The sequence below is a fragment of the Apis cerana genome, linkage group LG12 (genome assembly GCF_029169275.1).
Source record: "Apis cerana isolate GH-2021 linkage group LG12, AcerK_1.0, whole genome shotgun sequence".
Classification (NCBI taxonomy): domain Eukaryota; kingdom Metazoa; phylum Arthropoda; class Insecta; order Hymenoptera; family Apidae; genus Apis; species Apis cerana.
The window spans coordinates 6,290,746-6,304,607 of record NC_083863.1 but is presented as its reverse complement, the minus strand read 5'-3'; the positions used below and the strand labels follow the sequence as shown (position 1 = coordinate 6,304,607).

The following is a 13,862-nucleotide window of genomic DNA, read 5'->3' as shown; positions in this document are numbered from 1 at the left end:
GTTCAAATAAGATATATGCGTGTAATAATAATTCGAAAACAAATAAAACGAGTCTCGATTATCTATCTTATGCGCGAATAATTTCGTTCGCTTCGAATTCTTCCATGATATTCACATTAATTATCGCCAATCCGCGAAACGAGGACGGTGTTTAATTAAAAAAGAATGGGTCGTTAAATGAAGATCAACCACCGCAAAGTACCCGCTGCGTAGCTACTACGTAATGAGGAAGGAAACGTAGGGCTACTTCACTTCCTACCCCTAATATCACCAGCCCTGCCAACTTTCAGAGTGGGTTTCCTGAGAGGTCTCTACGACCGTCGTTCAACTTCAACGACCGCCTCACCTGCACGTTCAATAACTGAACAGCATTCGTGGGTGTAATCCTTCCGAGGGGTGAGGTAACAACCGACGAGCGATCAGACGCGTTATAGGGGACGATTTTACCTGTGGGGGATCTAAAATTTAGAATCTAGAAGCGCGTCGACTTTATTAGCAACAATGTGTCGAAGAGGCGATCAAATATCTTGGAGAAAGAAATAGAAGATATAAGGGATAATTCTTCTAAGTATTTTACGGGTAATTTCGTTTCACTTTGATTGAAATGAATGAAAAATTAAATTGTTTGCAATAAGAATTTTTGCAAATATTTCCGTATCTTCCGATAAAGCGTCCTTTTATCGAGCCGTATTACATTTTATCTTAATCAGATTTTAATAATGAAGATGAAAGGGCGGGTAAGAGATGAGAAATTTAATATAACTTGGATTTAATTAATCGATATGCTTAAATACGATTAAATAAATGAAGGTTATATAAAGATTTTTGCCTTATTCCCTCAAATATCGTGACTCGTGAAAAAATACGAATACCTCATCTCCCAACTTAAATTTTCTATTTTGTTTCATACGAGCACCTTACGTACGTCTCGAATTTTTGCGCGATATTTCAAAAAATAACGAGGAGAGGCAGCACAACTTTTACAAGGCCCCCCTCCTCCCCTCCCCTCTAAACTATTCGTGATTACTCCTTGTTATAACATTCTCACCCATTCGCGACCCTCTTTGTCCTGGCTATGAAGAAATTTTTCAACCCTTCAGAGACATTCTCCAAGAACGAGCAAGAAGTATTACGGTGCCCTGATGAAAAACTACCGCGAAAGTACGGACAGGTCAGCGGGCGGGCGAACGAAAGAAACTACCCTAAAGTGGCCTAATTACGATCTGAAAATTGCAGCCGGCTTAAACTTTCAGCTTTTCTTATTTTCACCCCCGCTCCAACTTCCTCCTTGCCCCCCACCCTTTCATAAACCGAGCAAAGTGGAAAAGTAGTCCGGGCGACGTGAGACGGATCGGCGTCGACTTTTACACGTATATACGAGCACGTTTCCTGATCCCGGCTACATGCAAATGCGTCCCTCCCCGCCTTCGTTCATTATAAATTCCACCTATGCGCGCCTTTCTCCCCTCTGCCCTCGAGTAATTCTACACTTTGCCCGATAGAGTCTTTCGCGACTTGGAGAGTAATTACCGGTGACGCGCCCACCATCGTTCACACAACGCGCGTCGAGGGTGTTCGACGCGAGAGAGTGGAAAACCGAGGACGAAACGAGACGCGTTGTAAAAAAAAAAATGACAAACTTTCGCGAAAGTAAATTGAGAATGTTGTAATTTTGTTACGCGAAGCTTCGTTTTTAAGAGATGATTCATCGTTGGATACGAATGGTTGGAGACGAAGACAAGGAGATAGGAAGAGGAGTGGATATTGTAAAAATAAGCTGAGAGGAATTGATCCCCTCTGCGTGGAAATAAACGTAGGAAAGTTTTTATTACTGAAGATTTATTTCTGAGAAGTTGGATTGAAAATGGGTAATTAGCAATTGGGAAATTATTCGAGAATAAATCGGGAATATAGAATTTTCTTATTTTAACATTTGACGTTAATATAGATAATCTATGCTCGGAGATAAATCGGATTAATTTTAACTTATCCTCGAGAGAAAACGGAATTCCGATATGAATTTCTATGAATTTGGTTCTTGATTGAACACGTTTCAAAGATTCATGATTTAATCGGAAATAAGATCCAACATAAATAAAGGATTCTCCAACAACAATCACAGATTCACGTTCCAACAATGGATAATAAAAGAATCGTGAAATTTTCTCCTTCAACATCTCATTGCCGTTTCGACATTTCTATTATATCCGACCTACATATTATTCCTCAGAATACGACTTATCCTCGCGTACGATCAGATCACGATTCTTTCACCAGAATTGCAGGATCGTCGAATACAATAAATATTTATTCAAGATCGACATATTCGTTGGACAGGATTCGCGGAAACCTGGCTATTTTATCCACAGATTAATTTCCCCCGAATTTTCCCCCGTCACGAAGCCTCGATACGACCCGGAGCGTGTCGGACAACGCCTCGTCTCGTGGGAGTCGACACTTGGCGCGCGTGCATTCCCGCGCTATAACGCAAGAGCGTGGACGAAACGCACGACCGCCCACGCGCGGCGCATACTTACGAACGGCGCGAGGGTGGAAATTTTACGCTCGTCGCCCGACCAGCGAGCGAGAAATTATTCCTACGATTTATCGCTTATTATAGACGCGCCCACGCGAGACATCTCGCGAGCACGTGGTAAATTTCTTCCCTGAGATCCGCTTTATCCACCCCACTCCCCATCTTGGACGACACCGAGGAATCCACGGACACGGAGGGCTTACGATCGGCTTGGTGGAAGGGGTTGAAGGATCTGACTGGAGGGGTGGGATCGATGGGAGCAGGTCTGGAAAACAACTCGAGCGGAATTGCGAAAGATGACGAAGGACGGAGGGGGTGGGGCTGGAATACACGGGGCTGGGGATTAGGGGGGAGCTTAGAGATCGGGGAATTTAGATTAGCTCTATCTAAATTCGGGCCACGGCGGGACGTTTCCGTGGAATCGTAGAAAGCCGAGATTAAACGAGATTTAACTTAATTTAACGCCCGGGAGGAAGAGCGCACCACGTGGAGGGGAGGGGAGGGAGGGGGAGGCCGAAAATATCGGCGGCGAAATTCGAAACTCGGTCCGGAGCGAGCACGAAACGGGCACACCGGTTGGAGAGGAATATTTCGTTTCGATCCGGGGAGGGAAGGTGGAGGGGGAGTAATAACGATTACTCGCGCGTGCAAGCCGACTAACGATGATCCATCATACGCGGGATTATCATAAACACGCCTACGCGAGCACTCTTGAAATCGAACCGCTCCACGATCCGCTTCGGAGGCACGAAACCAACCAGGGGCTCGTTAATAATATCGCGCTCGTTGCGTAACGGGCGTCGAGGGCGTCGTGTATTTTGAAAACGCGCTTTCGAAAACTCGAGGAAACTTAATCCTCTGCGCCTCCGCGAAGTTTATCGAGATCGATATACACCAGGTCTCTCGCAAGAGATCGGCAACAAGCCGATTTGCGTCTTTCTCCCGCCAACACGACGCCTCCTTGCTCGCAACGTTTCCACCTTGACCCCGTGGATCCTTCTCCTTCGGGATGCTTTGCGTTCGCACGAGTAGCAACCGCGGTCCAAAACCAAGTGCGTGAAACCGATCGCGTGCCTGCTAGCCTTAGGGATGCGTGCGTGCTCGGTTATAAAACGTGCGCGCCGTTATTTACGACAGGATATAATGGGATGTCGGTTACTAATGAGTCGTAAAGGGGCAACGACGAGAAAAGGCCGCCTAACGAAAAACAAAATCGCCGCGGAACGAGCGATAAGCATGCTAGATGTAGCTACACGTACTCGCGTTAAGCCGAATATTCACTAGCTGCGTCGCCTCGTATTAGCGTCGTGAAACGTTGCTTGTAGAAATATATTTTTCAGGGGAGGGGAGGCTAAATAAATCGTAAAGAAAAAGATGGGTCGAATTTAATTAAGCTTCGAGGTTCGGGACGATTAATTGAAATTATTAAAGAGCAATCAGCTTAAGATAACTCGTAGATTTGTTGAAAATATCATTAGCAAGATGGTTGTATAAATAATTGTTTCTTCCAGAAATAAATATCGTCCAATTTGTCTTAAACTTGTCTCAAATTTTAGATTGAAATTAAAAATTAAAACTTTGGACTTTCAACTCGTAGGAATCTTCTTCCCCTTCGAATTGCTTTTCGATTAATCTCGATACGATTTTTTTGAAAAATCTCTACGCCGTTCCATTTCCTTCGATATCTCATCAAGTTGTTCAAGTTCTAAGTTCAACTTCCTCTCATCGTGATTATTCAACTTACGTGCAATGTACAGTGATGACGAAGACAAAAAAAATCACTCGGTCGTGTCATTGACGACGAGTGCGTGATCCTCGTCGAAATTCAGAGAAACGGTCCCGAAGTTTGCATCGTAACGATCGTCTCGAAAGGAAAAGCATTCGGAACGTGATCGAAACAAGTGCAGGCGTGCATCGACCGATGGATTAAAGCGGTGACCTAACTGTCTAATGGGGCAGAACGAATCCATTGTGTCTTTTTCTACTAAATCTGCCCCGGCCAGTGTTTCCTTTACCTCCGGAACGGGATCGGGAATGGATTGGAAGCACGCTTCGAGCTGAATGCGTGAGAGTGTTCGTTCAATTACAAAGTGGACTAGGTATAACTTGATAAATGGCAATTGGACGAGCAACCAGTCCGGTATTTAATTTACCGTCTCGATATCGGCGTCTCTCTGGCCCGATGACTGGAATCGACGCGGACGTTGTCGGGAATAAAAGTTTCAAACGTCCATTTCCTCGGATTAGATCGCGCCTCTCTCTCTCTTTTTCTCTTTTCCCCTCCCTCTCTCCCCCTCTTCAATCCTCCACCAGTTTTCCTTGGCAGAGAACAATAAATAAATATCGATGCACACGCCCTGTCGATACACACGATTCTCGCACGAGCTACGTGTATCGAGAGAAGATATGCGCGTTATAAATTAACGAGCCGTAACGAAAATAACGAGAATTGAATATGCTACGAAACGTGGGACTGGAATACGGTAAAATCCCGCGTCCAAGTCGCGCTCACGATCCTTTAACGAGCTATGACCGAGTAGTTCTCAACGATAAATAGTCGGTAATATTTTTTCAAGCGGGTAATTAGTTTGGCGTGAAGCATCGGCGAGACGTGGTCCCAATGGGCGAGCAAGACAACGCCGTCAACGTTCCTCCACCGAGATTGAAGTGGATCACTCCGACAAAACCAACCATCCCGAGGGAGTTAAAAATGTTCCATGCATCGCATTACGATGAGAAATGGCCGATCGAATCGATCCCTCTGCTTGCTTCGCAACAAGATTTTCATAGATCGCTTTCTTCCTTTCTCCCCCCCAAAAAACCGATGAGGAAACAGATCGCATGAGACGATATACATCCGTTTCCCGGATATATCTTGCTCCCTGTGTTGTCGCAGAATTCAAGCGTTTTAATAAGATGCCTCCTCAGCTCGTCGAGGGCGAGACGATAAATCTAAGCGTCCATGTTGGACGCGTGTACGTTGCATTTACCGCGAGCTATAAATCGCCGGGACATCCTCTGAATCTTGAACTGTGCGTTGGAAACGAGCAAGTTGTAACACCTTACAAACGTATACCCATTTGCTGCAACCTGCGGCGATATCTCGGCGGAAGTAACGTTGCTTTTCACGAGCCGATGTAAAGGGGAAGGCCTGTACCGCCGAATCCAAAGGTCGAAACGATGAGACCGCCAACGATCGAACAGAGCGTGTTATAGCACGCAGACAGAGCGAGGTTTACCTTGGCCCGTTTCACCGCCCCCTCGTGCGTTTGTGAAATTCCTCGTCTCGTAGGGATGATAGGATTTCGCAGAAATTACCGCATAACATAAATCTTGGATAACACTGGCAACTGGGGATCCTTGCCACTCTTAATTACGTTCTTTTTTCTCCTTGCGGCTGTGCCCATTACGGCCGACCATTAAGTCCGTCAAGTTAAGTAGCTGGCTGGACGTGATATCCGTGGCCCCGCTTTTACCGTAATATATAATATACATATACAGAGTCGTAGGTATCCCTTTCTCACAGATCCTGCTCCCTGTCTTCGTTCCAACCCTCTCTCTCTATCTCTCCCTTCCTGTCCTCCTCCCTCTTCTCCTTCTTATTCTTCCTCTTCTGTTCTACTCCAAGCCGTTGCTCCCACGGCCCCCCACTTCACCACGTCGGACGTGCCGCGGCCAACTTAATTATATTTTATCATCCTTCGCGCTTATTTAAATTTAAATCGTGCGCCTCCAATCCGACTTCCCGCGACCCGAGGGAAGGATGCTTTGACCGACCAACAACAACTGTACGGTGGCTTGCGACCGGTCCCCCCTTTTTTCTTTTCTTTCCGTATTCGGGTAGAGAAAGGCGGGGGAGGGAGAACGTGGCAACAGAGGGAAAAAGTGGCGCGAAGGGGAAATGATAAGTTGGTAAGGGAGCACGGATATCGTATATGTAAACGATATCCCCGAACCTGTGGATAGAACCAGATGTTGGAAACGATTTTCGAGGGCGCGGCTGTGTTTTACGAGTGACAACAGTCGATGATAGCCTCATTGATTTCTATCTACCGGTCCATTCCGGTGTAGAAACACCGGTGTACATTGCCGTAAGTTTCGGAATCAGCTTGCCCCGGATATTGGAATCTGCTTGCCCCGTGAAAATTTGATGGCTCGTAAATGTATGTTGGTAACCGGGGTAATTGTGGAAGAAATATCGCAAGGATATATTTTTTTCGCGGAGATGCATCTTTCCGATTAAAAATTGTCCTCGAGATTAATGTCACTGCCATCCACGCGACATCTCTGAACAGATAAATCAAGACTCTTTCGATCGATATTCTTTTCTTTCTTTTTTTTTTTTTTTTATCTCAGAATTTCACGAGTAATATAGTTGACCAATAAATATCGTCCTAGTCGACTTATAATTCAAAATTATCAATTGAAACAATCGAGCATGGATATATTATACATGGAATGTATAATTAGGATATAACCGAAAGAGCTCGACATTTTTAATTCGTTTTTAATCTCGCGCAGGGAGTGAAGGATCGGGTATATAAGGATGAAATGTTGGATTAAAAGTTTCAACGTTTCAATAGTTGGAAGGAGCTGAACGAAAGTCACGGGACGAAAGAGCAAAAATGTCGAGCACGGCGGGGAGAATGCGTGGAAAAACAGATGCAGGGAATATCAAGTTGTTCGTGCTTTAGCGGTGGCCCTTTAGCACGACCCAACAAATGGAAGTTTAACAACGTTAGCAACTAGAGCAAGAAATGGAAACGAGAAAATGCATATATTACAAAGGAAACTATGCAAGCCTGTGCAAACAGACATCGTGAAATATTATATGGTCGTACTTCGTTTACGTCCTCTGTCCCTATCGCGCAGAAATGTTAAAATCGTTTTGGTAACAACATTGTTACCAAAACTTTAGATTAGAATTACTGAAAATAAATAGGGAAGCAAGGAACTCGAAAATAAATGATGAAGATGATTAAATAAAACTCTCTCCCTCTCTCTCTCTTTCTCTCTCTCTTTATTTAGATCAATTACTCCGAGATAACGAAACGATAACGAAGGATTAACGTGTCAATTATAAGATACCGCAATAATTTGAATTTAAACCAGAAGGTATAATAAGAATCCGGATAAGCGAGAGGATGAGCCCGGGGATCATAAAGGAGATTATAAGAAGATCTAAAAATTCGAGATAAATCGTAAAAATACCCTGGAGCAACGAGATGGACTTACAAATTAAGCTACTCGCAAAGAGGGGATCGGCACAAAGACGCGGCGAACCAAAGAGAAAAGAAGGAAAATAAGTCTTCGGCTTTGGAGTCGGAGCTATTTCAATGAACGTCTTTCGGAGTTAATATCATCGGTCTCATCGCGAACCGTATCTTTCTATCCGTTTCTTCATCTTGGACCGATCGCCACGAAGCAATTATTACGTTCTTCGTTCTCGAAACTGGGGCTATCGATAACGTGGTTTGAATATTTTGCAATTATTTCCGATATTACGATGGACCGCTTCAAAATCGATATGTAACGCTCTGATTCTTCCCCAGTTATAAGTTGTACTGTATAAGAGAAACGAAATTAATGCAAGACAGAGGATTCCTCTTTTTGAGAGAAAATTGAAAAAGGTTTTCGTTCGTAACGTATAAGCGGCCATGTTTAATTTATATTGCTTGCACGATCGTTAAAGTTCATCCTGGTCTCTAAACAGAACGATCGTCCACACGGATATATAATTTCCTAACCGCATCCCTCCGCGATAATTATTATTCCCCGTATGGTTAGGTCAGGTTGAGAAAGGTTCAAGTCGAGCGTCTATTAGCGAACAATGCCAATAAAATTTTATTATCGGCCACGAAGAATTAGCATAAAATCCTTTGTCCACGATGTTCCATGTTCGTTCTACGCGATCGTAGAAGACGCGGAGCGACCTTTGCCACGAGGCGAGACACTCCACGCATACCCCTGTTCATCCTCCATCCTCGACTATGGACACAACCATCAATTTGCCCTTCCTCCCTCCATCTCCTCGCGCAGCCTCCCACTTCCACCAAACTCCTCCGTCTTCGACCGGCGACAACATTCGATCCGCATTAATAATGCTTGTGCCCAGGTTGTGCGCCGATACAACTCGATACTTAACGTTATTGATGGCGAGAGGAATGAAATTTACCAGGAGAGAGTCGATCCGCGCGGTAAATTAAATTAGCCTCGTGTTCGAATATTACAACCACGGTTCGAAACACGAGTTGTAATGCTCCCTCCTCCTCTTATCCTCCCTCTATTAACCGAGGCGAGCGTGTGCATACCGAGCGAATTTCCCCGAGCACGATAAAATTCCCCGGAGCGGAGGGGAAGGGGGATAAGAAAAAGAGAAGAGAAACAATTGCTCGCTCTTTGACTACGCTCGAAACGGCGGAAATGGCCAACTAATTGTAATGAAGGGAACGAGGAGGGAGGTGGAAATAAAAGTAACACAATTAACGGAACCGTACGGTTAATTCAGAGCTCGATCAATTGTGAAATTCCGGCTTCGTGACAGAATTCTTGCGCCGATAGACAGTCGCGTTGAAATGTTAATTAACAGCTTCGGCAGAATGAAGGAGGGGGGAATATTTCTTCCCGAGTAACGTTCCCATTTATCGTTTTCCAAGCCCAGCGAGATATAATTGCCTTGCGCGCCGATAATAACAATACTTTTCGCGCAATTAAACGGCGTTTCAAGTTGCACGGGAATTTGTTTAAGCGCGCGTGGACCGTTTCGTGCAACAACAACGTTCGAGAGAGGTGAGAAAAACAGTCATCATCTAGAGTGGTTGCAAGTCCAAGTATCAAGTCCAAAAGCGAAAAATGATTAAAATTAATATCGCGAGGTTGGTGGTGGTAGGCGATGTAACGGAGAGAAGATTATTAAACGTATAAATCTTGCAATTACGCTTAAATTGCAAACAACCCTGGATCGTAATAAACACTTGTCACGGGTATACGATGCTGCCCTCGAGAAAGAGAGAAAGAGAGAGAGAGAGAGTGAAGGAAAACGTTACTTTTTTTCCCCTTGTAAACGAGAAGAGATAGGGAAGAATATGGTTGATCAACGTTACATGTATCCAGAATCAAAGTTCGTTACGATTAAATCCATTAACCGGTTGATTTGCTAGCGAAACAGGGAAACGTTCATTTTCCTCGTTAAAATAATGAATTTGCTCCTTGCAGCCTCGCATCCTACGATTTATCGCTTTATCCTGGGTAAACATGCGATATGATCAGTCTTCCGGCCAGACTGTACGGCCAACAATCCAATATTGTGATTCCAATATTAATCGATAATGAATTTAAATGGTTCTCGGAAGAAAAAGTAAAAGTTTCGAATGACCAAAATTGAACGTATCAGTCGCCTATCTATCCCTTTCTCTTCCTCCATCTTTGATTTAAGATTTCCAAGAAACGATTCGACGGATCTAATTGGACCTGATGAACGTAGGACGTGATAAAAAGGTATCATCGTCCACGAAACGAGGAATTCCCATCGTCACCGGAAGTCAATAAGCCGGACGCGTATCGAGCTATATGGATTCCCCTCCGCGTAAGCTCGAATTTCCGCGTTCCGCGGTGGCTGCGCATTGCGAGGGGGGAGGAGGGGCACAGCTGTATCCCCGCAATGAATTCCTAAGCGAGGCTCAACGTGACGCGAATTCCCGGCCACGAAACCGGTGGATGCGTGGACCAAAAACTGGGCCCAGCTTCAGGATCCCCTAACGTGACCTCGTTTCTCTTCGTCCTCTTCGTAGTGAAGGGAAGGGAGGAATATACATTGGTTCGAACCATTGAGAACCAACGTTGCGTAAAGGCATTGTTCATTTTGGATTTATTTGGTTGGATCAATCCATTTGCTCGTCGTATTCTATATTTTCTTCTCTTTTTTTTTTTAATTATCCTTCTTCTTAACTGCATTACTCTTCGAAGAAACTTAAGCATCGCGATATCGCGACACAAATTTGAGGATTTTTTTTTTTTGCTTCGCGTATCTTATCTTACTTGTGCAATTTTTATGTACTAATAAGATCCGTGCGATAATTTTTTAAAATTTGAGAAACAGATCGATCAAATTTCTTTCATTGCGAGCCTATTCGATTCGTAATCTATCGTTCAATTATCGAAATCGGATCGTCGATATTTATAAGATACATCCTCGCGAATTTTCCTCGCAATATTGGACGGATACTTTGGGGAAGGGCACGTGTTGCACGTGTCGCTACATCTGTCATGAGCGAAGTACATTTTCCAACGGCTCAACGTTTTCGAACGAGCATCGAGGGCGGGCCATGACGAAAAAGGATTGTCGAGCAGCTGTAAAACCCCTGGCGGGTGATTCGTCGCGAGGGACTTACGAGGGGTCGCACGTATTTCCAGGGAGACACGTATCCCGAAAGTGAATCGTGTCACACGCGCGGCCACGATTCGCGGCACGAACGTGGAAGGAAACGTGAAAAATAGGGAGGAAACCGCGGAATAAGGGGCGAATAACCACCCACGTAAACAACTTTCCATTTTCCTGTAAGCGCGTCGAGCCTGCGACACATCGCAGCAACCCGTATCTTTTCTCAGCGAGTTACAATCCTAAGGAGAACGCGAGTGTAATTTACAACCTGCATTTGCCATCTTAAAACGTGCCAAATTTCTATTTCTGATCCCGCTTCGCCTCCTTTCCAAGAGAGGACAAATACGTATACGAGGAAAATTCTGATTGCGAACCGTCACCGTTCAATTTGTTTTGCAACCTCCCTCGTCGTAAATTTCTCCTTTTAGCCAACTTATCCTATATCTCTCTATCCTGTATAATCCTCCTACGAGCGGGCATACGGGAAGAATAAAACGTTTCCAGGCATCTCTCCCTCGATCGTTCCATCCAACGCAGCCGGAGGAACGAGATTCGGACAGCTGCGCGGCCGAATTCGAATTCCAGACGCGAATAGTGGCGGGCCACACGCATCTTCGGAGGGAGATGCACGCCCCCGTGTGACCCCGTGCACGCAAATCGCTCAGAAGAGAGGGGGAGAGACGTGCACGCGAGAAGGAAGGAAACGAGGGACGTTTGTGTCGGACAAGTTGGTCCAGCAAGCTCCCAGACACCGGTCTGTCCTCCTTCACGCCACCTCCTTTCCCTCTCTTTTTCTTCCTCTTCTTCTTGTCCAGCCTCTTCATCACCCTCTTCTTCTACGTCGTCTACAACCGTTGCGTTCCTCTCCGCGAGTGCCCACGCTCCAAGTTCGAAACGAAACGTGTGGGTGTACACGCGTATATTATACGCCATGTACCGGAGAACGACGCTGCTCGTACGCGTATACCGATTAGGTTTCACGCGAAGAGGAAGAGAAACGGCCGGTGTATTTACGATATCCTTAGAAACCAGAAGGGAACGGAATCTTGAAAAGGGAACGTTCCAAATCACTGGGAAACTTCTTATCCCCTTGTCGCGAGCCTCGTTTCGTATATCCTGCCTTCTTGAAATCGGGGGAGGGGTCGTGAAAGATCTCGTCGTGTTCGATAAATATTTACAACAGCGCGTATCCGATATCCTCGGTTTTATATAAATATTCGCGTGGGCGGATCGATTCGCGTTGTAGCTTGCTCTGTGAGAAACTCGTGTTACCTTTCGCGCTTTTTTCCTTTTTTTTTTTTTGTTTTCTTGCTTCTGGGAGAGATACATGCCCATCGGGGCAAGGATTTCCAAGAATTATTGGCTGCGGATAATCGAACCAACGTTTCCAGTGATCGTGTTACCCGGTCGGTGGGATAAGATCGATTGTCAGAGACGGTTTCCTTTCACCCGCGATCTCGATCTTGGATGGTGGCTGGCAACGGAAATTGCGCGTGGAAAATCGGGATAATTCTACCGATCACCGAGTTAATGCTTATTACTTAACGATTCGCCGACTGCAATTTATAAATTTGCGAATGGATTATACACATTTCTCCTGTCGTTCGATTATCTCAAAAGATGATTAATTGCTTCAACTTACGAAATTTAAAATTTAATCGAGTCTCTAACCGTGATTAATGATTAACTTTTAAAGCAATTTTCGAAATTTATTAGACTTTCTAATTTACCGAAAAGTTGGAATAAAAAAAGGGAAAAAGAAAAGAAAAACAGGAATAAACGGAACAAATTTACCTTTAAAAATTGGTCATCCTCGAACCCGCGCGTAGAAAGTAAGTACGCGTGTAAGCGTACTTTGTAAGCGTATTTATGGCGTCGGAACCGGAGGCCGAGCCTCGCGGCAACGACGAGAAAATCGCGTTACACACCGGCCGAAACGAATCATCCGATTTCGTGACGAGCGTAGAAACGAAACACCGCCTCTGCTCGAACCGTAATCGTCGATCCTGGAGCAATCGTACACACGCACGCACGAAAATCCGAGAAAACCCGAGAATTTATTAGCGTAAAACAAATAGCGGTGTGAAAGCGGGGAATAACGGAGAAGAGGAAATCGGAATGGAGAAGAGCAAATCGATGATAGAAGGAAGAAATGAAGTTTCGAGGCAAAGGGAGTTGGCTTCGAGTTGCACGCGAGTAGAAAGCGAAAGGGAGGGCGCGATGAAAAGCAATCTTGTCCGTTTGCTTTCCGTGCGAGTCAATGACAGAGAGAGAGAGAGAAGAGGGCCTCGAGAGCACAGTGGCCTCGTTAAGCTGCAAGCTAGTAAGATACTATAATCGAAACGGTGTATCGAGGCTATTCGGTGCGACCACGTACGCGCCTATGCTATCTCGTTACATTGTTTCGAGCGTGGAACACTGGCCGTGTTCTTATTTAAATAGAAACTGAAAACACGTTCGACGTAAAAGGATCGTCGTTGGGGAAAGGGATCCCGCGTGTTCCGCGCCGTCGGATGGCGCGCCGAGTCACGGATGGGGAAACAAACTTTTTGCGGAAAAAATGAAAAGTGTGCAACGGATACACGCGCGAGTTTAATTCGCGGCGGGGTACACACACCGACGAGCCTCCTTCCCCTTTCCTCCTCTCGACCCTTCGTCTTTTCTCTTCTTATATTCTTTGCACAAACGTTCCGGTATATCGTTTTTCTATTTTCCTCCGGGTCACCAAGTCGTGTGTCGGCCGGCTTCGCTCGCAGCATGAATTAAGCCGGGCACGGACTGGAAAACGAAGAAAGAAAGAAAGAAAGAAAGGAGAAAAAACGGGTCATATTTTACATACACACAGCCGAGCTCTAAGCGACGAATTTAAAAGCGTTCCGCGCAAAAAAGGGAAAAAGGACGAACTTATCCCAAAGCTGGCTTAAACCGGGGCCCGTTGATGCCGAG

General features: G+C 45.2%; 1 protein-coding gene across 5 annotated transcripts in view; it reads right to left on the bottom strand.

Annotated features, from left to right (window-relative positions):
• Positions 1-13,862, bottom strand: part of LOC107993838 (MOXD1 homolog 2) — a 141,017-nt gene that overhangs the window by 112,103 nt on the left and 15,052 nt on the right. The window lies entirely within an intron of this gene.